We start from the raw sequence: 8,593 nt of genomic DNA on the forward strand, positions 1-8,593 counted from the left end.
TTTTTGTAAGCAAAAACACTGCCAAACCACTGTGCTTCCTCACACTCATTCTAACCACTGCTCTGGACTCAAAAATCTTCCAAGGATGTAATAGTGTTGGGTCTTGGGTGTACTTGCACTAATAGGTGCCTTTCTTCCACCGGTGACTTTGGGGACTGCCCCGGCACTCTGTTTCCTGCAGCTTGGCTCCTGGCATCGGTGCTGCAGTGATGTCCATCTGGTTTTGGCTATGATCTCCAAAAGCAGGATGGTGAAATTGTTGGTTCACATTTAAGTCCCAAAGGTGCATCCCAGCACTATGACCTGTGTGAGCGTGGTTGCATCCTCTTGCCTTGGCTCTTACTGCTTCCTTGCCTTGTCTTTCTTTTGCTGATCAGTTTGGACTATGGAATATAAGGCAGGATCATGCCTTTCTGTGGGTGTGTACAGTACTTTGTGCAATAGCACTCTCGTTTCAGTAGGAGCCTCTAGGTGTTGCTGTAATATAAATAGTAATTGTCTTTGGGGATTAATTCAAAGAGGGCAGTTGAAGATGAGTGAGACCAAGAGAAGAAACCCATGAGTTATTTCTCATGTTTAGAATGATTAATAATTTCTGCATAGTTTAATAATTCAACAAATTGCAGAAACTGCATTTTATCAGCCTGCCTTCAGCTCAAATTAAAAAAAAAAAAAAAAGCCTTTCCATTGTTTCCACTGGCAAGCAACCAAAGGCCAGTGTTCCTTCACCAGACATACATCTAGGAATGTCTGTAAGGATATGCTGATAACTCTAAAATTAAAGCCGACTGTGGTATTATGGCAAGTCAAGTACCCTCTTTCTGGGTCACAGCCACAAGCAATGTCCAAACCAAAATAGGGGGCAAGCGGCTCACCTAGAAAAAGTAGAAAATTTTCAAAACCAATATATGGAAATACTGTGTTCTAGAAACCAAAATATCACTGTCTTTGATATTAGTATAAGAGTATTTTATGTAGCAACCATCCTGCAACAGCATCTTGCACAATATACATATGAGGGACAACAGGGAGAAGTTAAGAAAAGTCGTAAATCCTAATCTGGAGGGATTGGCTGCTGTTCTCCTTTTAAAAGTAAGCCCCCATCCTTTTAGAAGTAATTTAGGAGATGTGACAGATACATACCTAATGTGGCATCAGGAGGAAGAACTGACAAATGGAGAACAGACATTTATGTAGAAAAAGTTTATGGGGTACATTTAAGAAGCAATGAGTACTTTTAAATACATCACATGTCACTGGAGACTATAGTCAGCACCCAGTTTTCTCAGTTCATTTCCCAGTCCTCTGAGAAGCAAATCCCTAGGCCATCTCCAGTCAGACACCTTAAAAGCTGAGCCAAATGGAAAGTCTGCATCCATCTGTAACCAAAGGCTTGCAGGTAGGGAAAGTCATCTCACTGCAAGCTTGGTCAGGAATGTCATTATCTCAAGCAGACTTTATCTGCTTGAAGTGTGATCGTGGCCACTCCATTTTTATCACCTTGACTTGCCATGGAGCCATCCATATTGTGCTTTACTGCTTATCCCTCATATGAATTCAGTGGAGATGAGAAGAAGTCAATAATTTATTTTCTTTGGGGTTGAACCAGTCAAGGGTAGATTTTCTCTTTGGCTCTGCAATTTAGAAATTTTGTGGATGACAGCCAAAGAACAGTTCTGGATTTGTCATCTAGGGAGCAGATCTGACTGTGTACAAGTGCATATACAACAGTGCACCATGAGCAAGAGGACAGTTTCAGAGTCAGCATGCAGTATTTTAATTTACCAGGCTTGTATGCTTTAGTCTCCAGGGAAGATACCACTTTCCCTATGTATACAGTATCACAATGGTCCAGCTTTGTGATACAGAGGCTATATCATTCCTACATGGAGGATAACATAAGAGACTTTAGGTAACATGCAAACTGTTGTCGCAATACCTAAAAGACCCTTGGGAAGATGAAGGAATAGCTTTTTCCCCATGCCTATGATGGATAGGCAGTAATGTAGCAAGGCTCAGTTTAGGCACAGGAAAGCTGTCTGACACTAGGAATAGTGCAGCCTCGGAGCAAACTGGCTGGAGAGGTTGTGGAGGCTCCAGAACTAGAAATCATTACAAGTTAAGCAAATAATCTGTCAAGAATGACATACAATACAGCTGATCCAGCTTTAGGACACAGACGAGATGATTTCCAGTCCTTTTTTTTCTGTGAATGTGTAAGGAATATTTAAAATCTAGTTGACCTTTCATCCTATCTACTCCTTGCTTATGTTTATGTACTTGGACAATATCACTAAGGAACAAAAAATGCTCAGTTGCTTTCTGCTTTGCTCTTTCCCATACTCCCATCTTCTGGGCAAGTTTCTGCTTCCTTTTTCTCTGGTCTGTGAAGTGGTCAAACACACAAGTATGAAGATGTGGAGTTGCATATATGTTGAATTAAGATTACCTACTTTCCAGTACTCGGATAGTTCCTACTAAGTGGTAGCCATCAGCTACTGATTTTTATACCACTAAGAGCTGTCAGCTCCTGCCTTTTCAGAGGAACAAAGCAATTCTGTGGTGGATCTCTATAGCACAATATCTACGTATTTTGCTGGCCACAACTATATGCTTCTCAGGAGGTGTAAAAGCTTTGTAATGAACAATCAAGCAGTAGCATAACACGGTCTCTACTACTAATTTTGCCCACACACATGTATTTCATTGTTGCTACATTCCATCATATCTTTCTTGACAACATCTCTGTGCTATCTTCCTTTCTTAAGGCCCTATTGGCAAAGCAGTGCTTTATAGCTTGGCATCCATTTTGATTGCTTCGGCTTTTCTGTGAATTTTTCCATTCAAAAAGTTGCAGATTTTTTACCAAGCACCTGTCTTGGTACATTTGAAGTAAATGATAAGTAAAAACCTTTTCTTTTTAAAGAGTCAGGCAGATATTGTCATTTATGTTGGCTTTTTCAAAGTACTTCTTTTAACCACGCAGAAATTTCGGGGCTGAATTTCCAATGTCCCTTTAACATTGTTGGGTTTTTTATTACGTATTTGCCTCCAAGACTTCATGCTTGCCTTCAATTTTCATAATGTGTGGAGCACATTCATCCATCTTCTCTTACCATTTTTTCCTTCTGGAGTTCTAATAGCTGTAAGCAGAGTTTTCACGGAAGTCTCAGTTCATTGCTCCACTTCTGAAGGCAACTCCTCTGACTGAGTTGCAGAGCACAAGGGAAAGAGAAAAGCTGTTGCCAGCACAATGCTTTCAGCAGCCTTCTCACTGGAAATGTGGTGCTTCCCAGTATCTGAATGTAAAAACCACAGTGAACATTGGTGCAGCTGGTAGGGTGGAGGGTTCACCTCCTAAGGGGATGGCGCAGTTGTACTATGGAAAAGATGTCTTTTTTTCTCTGCACATGCTTTGAAGTGAAAGTTGCTGTATGGTGCTTCCCATGTGGTGTTTCACTTCAGCTGCAGTTAGTGGGTTTACGTGGTGGGTTGACCCCAGCTGGAGGCCAGGTGCCCCCCAAAGCCGCTCTGTCACTGCCCTCCTCAGCTGGGCAGGGGAGAGAAAGTACAACGAAAGGCTCCTGGGTCGAGATAAGGGCAGGGAGAGATCACTCACCAGTTACCGTCACAGGCAAAACGGACACAACTCGGGAAAAAAAAAAATCAGCTAATTTATTACCAAGCAAATCAGAGTAGGACAATGAGAAATAAAAACAAATCTTAAAACACCTCTCCCCACCCTTCCCTTCTTCCCGGGCTCAACTTCACTCCCGAATTTTCTCTACGTCCTCTTCCCTGAGCAGCACAAGGGGACGGGGAATGGGGGTTGTGGTCAGTTCATCACATGTTTTCTCTGCTACTCCTTCCTCCTCACACTCTTCCCCTGCTCCAGCATGGGGTTCCTCCCACAGGAGACATGAATGTCTCCAACGTGAGTCCTTCCCACGGGCTGCAGTTCTTCACCAACTGCTCCAGCGTGGGTCCCTTCCACGGGGTGCAGCCCTTCAGGAACAGACTGCTCCAGTGCAGGCTTTCCACAGGGTCACAGCCTACTTCGGGCATTACCTGCTCTGGCATGGGATCCTCCACAGGCTGCAGGTGGATATTTGCTCCACCATGGACCTCCATGGGCTGCAGGGGGACAGCCTGCCTCACCATGGTCTTCCCCAGGGGCTGCAGGGGAATCTCTGCTCCAGTGCCTGGAGCACCTCCTGTCCCTCCTTCTTCACTGACCTGGGTGTCTGCAGAGTTCTTCCTCTCATATATTCTCACTCCTTTCTCCCAGCTGGTTGTGCAGCAGGTTTTTCCCTTCTTAACTATATTACTCCAGAGGCACTACCACTGTCTCTGATGGGCTTGGGCTTGGCCAGCAGTAGGTCCATCCTGGAGCCGGCTGGAACTGGCTCTATTGGACATAGGGGAAGCTTCTGGTATCTTCTAACAGAAGCCACCCCTGAAGGCCCCTATCTACCAAAACCCAGCATAGTTTGCCTGAAAAGCTCTTGCTTTTTCTCATGCACCTGCACACCCACTGTAGATTTGTATGTTTTCTTTGCTTTCTCCCATGTGAAATAAATATTATTTTGACTGCATTCATGCTAGTATAGGTATGGGAGAGCCAAACAGACCAAGGTGATATTGTGATGGCACATTACCCAAACATGGCAAAGAGAATAGGCAGGTTTTGGACCAATGGCTCAAAAGTGTGAGAAAAATTATCAAAGAGGTCACTACACAAATCTAAATCAGAAATTAAATGTCTTCACTGCCTTTATTTTTTAAAGTGAAAATAGTATGGGTTATTTAGATCTCTGTGGTGTATTAACAGCACTCTGTGTTTCTTACATGAGACAGCCCTAGCTGTGGGAAAGGAAGGATTCTCCATTTGTATTTACACCCAAGGTGTTAAATGTACTTTGACATATTTGAATATACATATATATTTTAAGTTTTGATAGTGCTTTTGTGGAATTTTAAATAAAAAGTATCATGCCTTATGCATGTGATACAGAGTCCTTTTACATTATACCTCCCTTGTATCATCTCATGGACAGTAGGGTTTGTGTCCTGAACTGTGCGTAAAATGTACAGGCAGGGGGAAGCATGGTGGGGGATCTTCCCCACGCGTGTGGAAGATTGGTTCCCTAAGAAAGTGGAGGTCCTTTTTTATGGACACACATTTCTCATGGCAGACGCATCCAGCGAGCTGCTTTGGGACTGGGAAAGCTTTGCGCACCCACCACTTTGTCTATATAATTTTTTGGAGCTGCTTTGCTTAGAAAAAACAAAGAAAGCCACACAGACTTTAATTTTGTCTTGTTATGGGGAGGACTATTCTTGTGGAAGCCCACCAGGGAAGATTGCTCTTGATGTGCTGCAGGTGATTTAGTACAACTTTCTGTCTCATATCATTGACAGCTTTGAACGTTTTGTGAATAAATGAGTCACAATTTTGGCCTATTTCTGCTGCTTTTTTGCATTATTTAAATACTAAAGGCATGTGACAACATCTTCCTTTATTTAAGAAAATTCCACATGTGAATGCAAACTAAACATATGGTTTCCTTCAGATCATATATGTAACATTGCACTCCTCATTACATTGTTTTTGTTTCACCGACTGTTTTCTGTAGTCTAGCATTCTGACTGTATGCCCTGATATTTATTTTTAATGAGATGCACTTCTGTTCTTTCACTGCTTACTAACACTTTAATTTGAGAAGCAGTTTTCACTAGCCCTGCAAATATCCAATGTTCTTTGCAAAGTCAAGTCCATTTCCTGCAATAACCTTGCTTTGACCTGTTATCAGTTATATCACAAATTATTCAGTCTCTAATTGGTTCATCTTTTAACTACAAATTCACATGACTTAGCTTTATTACACAGCTCCGTGACACACTTCTGTGGATCAAAGTAGTCTCACATTTTTAAGGAACTTTCTCTAGCGGCTCGCAACTCCCTTTGTTCTACTGCTTGAATATATTCTTATTGTTATTAATATTAAGATTTTCTCCTCTCCAGTTATTGCACTCTGTGTTCTTGGAAAATCTGAAGATGCTGTAACTTCTTACTCCTTTCAGCCAGATCCTAACCAAACAGAGGGATGAAGTTTGCTTGGTATCTACCAAAAATATAGTTTAATCCTGTAACAAATAACTAGCATGCAATGTGCACATGGATGGTAAAAGGCTCACTGCTGTCTCTCTGACCCCTTGCACTTTTAACATATGACAAGGTCTCAGCACCTGTTTTTAATAAGAAATTAACATCTAAACCAGAAAAAAAGCCCTAGAGGAGGACTTTCGAAACAGTTCATAATCCATGCCAGTAGTCAAACATAACCATTTGCAGTAAAAGCGCATGGGAGCTGGGACAGCTGGAAAGGACTTGTCTCTCTCCCACAGTCTCCATAGAGAATTATTTTCATTAATATAAGCAAAAAGAGGATTTGATATCTTTTTCCATGCAGAACATTATATTATCTGCCCTGCTAATCATTTGTGTGTTAGTAAGATTCCTACCCTTTATTCAGATGCATGGCCAGATCTCTAGCGGCTGCTCAGGATGAACCACAAAAAGGGAGAAAGAGTCTTTTCCTTGATGCAGCCACCACCTAAAACAATGCTTGAAGGAGAAAAGCTATTCAGTCAGCCCAAGCATCCATTCATATTGCTTAGGGCTTGTTGTGCTGCAGTCTCTCATCTCTCCATTAATTAATGGTGAAAATACATATAACTAGGAAAACAGCAAACGTAAGCAGGGAATTAATTTATTTTTCATAAATAGGGAATGCCTCATCAGTAGAAAAGCAAAGGTTTGAAGTGTCTCTTCATGTTCCAATTTTTGTTCTGAAGCTGCCTTGTTTGGTTGCTTTCTCATCTTTTCTATTTAAACCAAACAACAATCAATTTATTATGACATTAAAAAAAATATCGTGGCTAAGGGAGAAAGTACTTTTGAGAGAGATTCAAGTTCAGCAGCTGGAAATGAGGGGGAAAAATTGGGACTACACCGGTCTAATTGATTTTGTTATAGAACAAAATTAGCTGACGCCAAAGAGCAGTAAAATGCACTCACCTTTATTGTGAGCATTTGAAGCTGTGCTAAATGAATGGGGGGGAAAAAAAATCTGCTCTTTGCTCATGGCATAGGGCATTTATTAGAAAATAAAAATAATTAGTTGCAGAAACAACAACTGAATTGTGCAAAGTGTTTTGCCTGGATTCCAGGAATGGCAGCTTTAATGAGGCCCTATGCTTCACAAATGCTAAAGCAGCTCTTAAATGGGGTTTAATAGGATATTTTTACTTTCTTTCAGCTCTTTATTCTCAAACACGTAGGTACCCCAGAGTGCATACATTTAATTTAAGCAAGTTTTACGCAAATTCATCTCCTGTACCTGATGAATATGCCACTAAATATACAACGTTTCTCTATCAGATCCTTACATAACAAATCAGTGGCCTACAAATCATATCAGAGGCCTATTTGCTTCTTGTGCTCTGCATTACAAAGAAGGATTTTAATTAGCCAAGAGACACTGTTCCCATTGCCCATGAAATGCAACTGGAATCCTAATTTTTCAACCACACCTAAGAGTTATTAACTTCAGAGAAACAATATTTAACAAGTCACTGTTGACTGGAGTTAGGAATATGACCTGCAACTGTACAGTAACTGTCTGATAGGCTTTATACTTTGGGTTGTGAAGATAATTGTTTGATTTCAAAGGTATTTCCCTTGAAATGGAGGGATCAAATACAGCTGTGCTGGTGTGTTTTCTCTTTTGGAGATGCACTGATTCATTAGAATCATAGAATCTTTAAGGCTGGAAAAGACCTCTAGGATCATCCAATAAGGGAATTGTTTGGAGTTCAAGTTTTGCTTTGCTTTGCTTTCTTTGAGGGGCAATATGGCAAACTTGAGGCACAGATGGACCGCCACTGCAACAGGTATTAAAAAAGTGAAATCCACCATTAGAAGCAATGGTGTCATAACCCTGCTAGTACCAGACTAACAGGTCCTAATGTTTCGGGCCTTCTTGATCTTGTATAGCTAAGCAAAAATGCACAATGAATGAGTTCTGTTACATTTTGATCTCTCTGTTGTATTTTGATTTGCTTAGAAAACATAACAAAAATAGTATTTTTAACACCTGAAAACAGAATCTGGGAGGAGGGATGCTGGTCTTGGTGTGGAGTTTTCTTTCACTCATTTCTGCTTTGCTTTAAATTTTACTGGTTGGTTTCAGTCTTTCTAAAACAGGAGAAGTATAAAATGACAGGAAAATAATTTTGTGGGTTAATATCTTGTCAACTTCTGGAACAGTTTGCCCTGAGCTGAAATCCAGTGGGAAGTTCACACCATGTTTAAAGATTATTTCAAGAAATGCATGTGGATGTGCATGTGTATTTGAAATAGCTTGGGGGTTTTTTGTGATAAATTTTTACATGTTTTATTTTCCCAGCACCATTATTGGTTTTTACTGTTTGAGGAACAGAAGGAATTCTTCCTTCCAGTTGTCTTCTACCTGCTTGCTTTAATTATTGATATCTTTCTTAACCTCTTCCTAGTATTGCTAGAATACTT

This window comes from Grus americana, chromosome Z (genome assembly GCF_028858705.1).
Source record: "Grus americana isolate bGruAme1 chromosome Z, bGruAme1.mat, whole genome shotgun sequence".
NCBI classification, from domain to species: Eukaryota; Metazoa; Chordata; class Aves; order Gruiformes; family Gruidae; genus Grus; species Grus americana.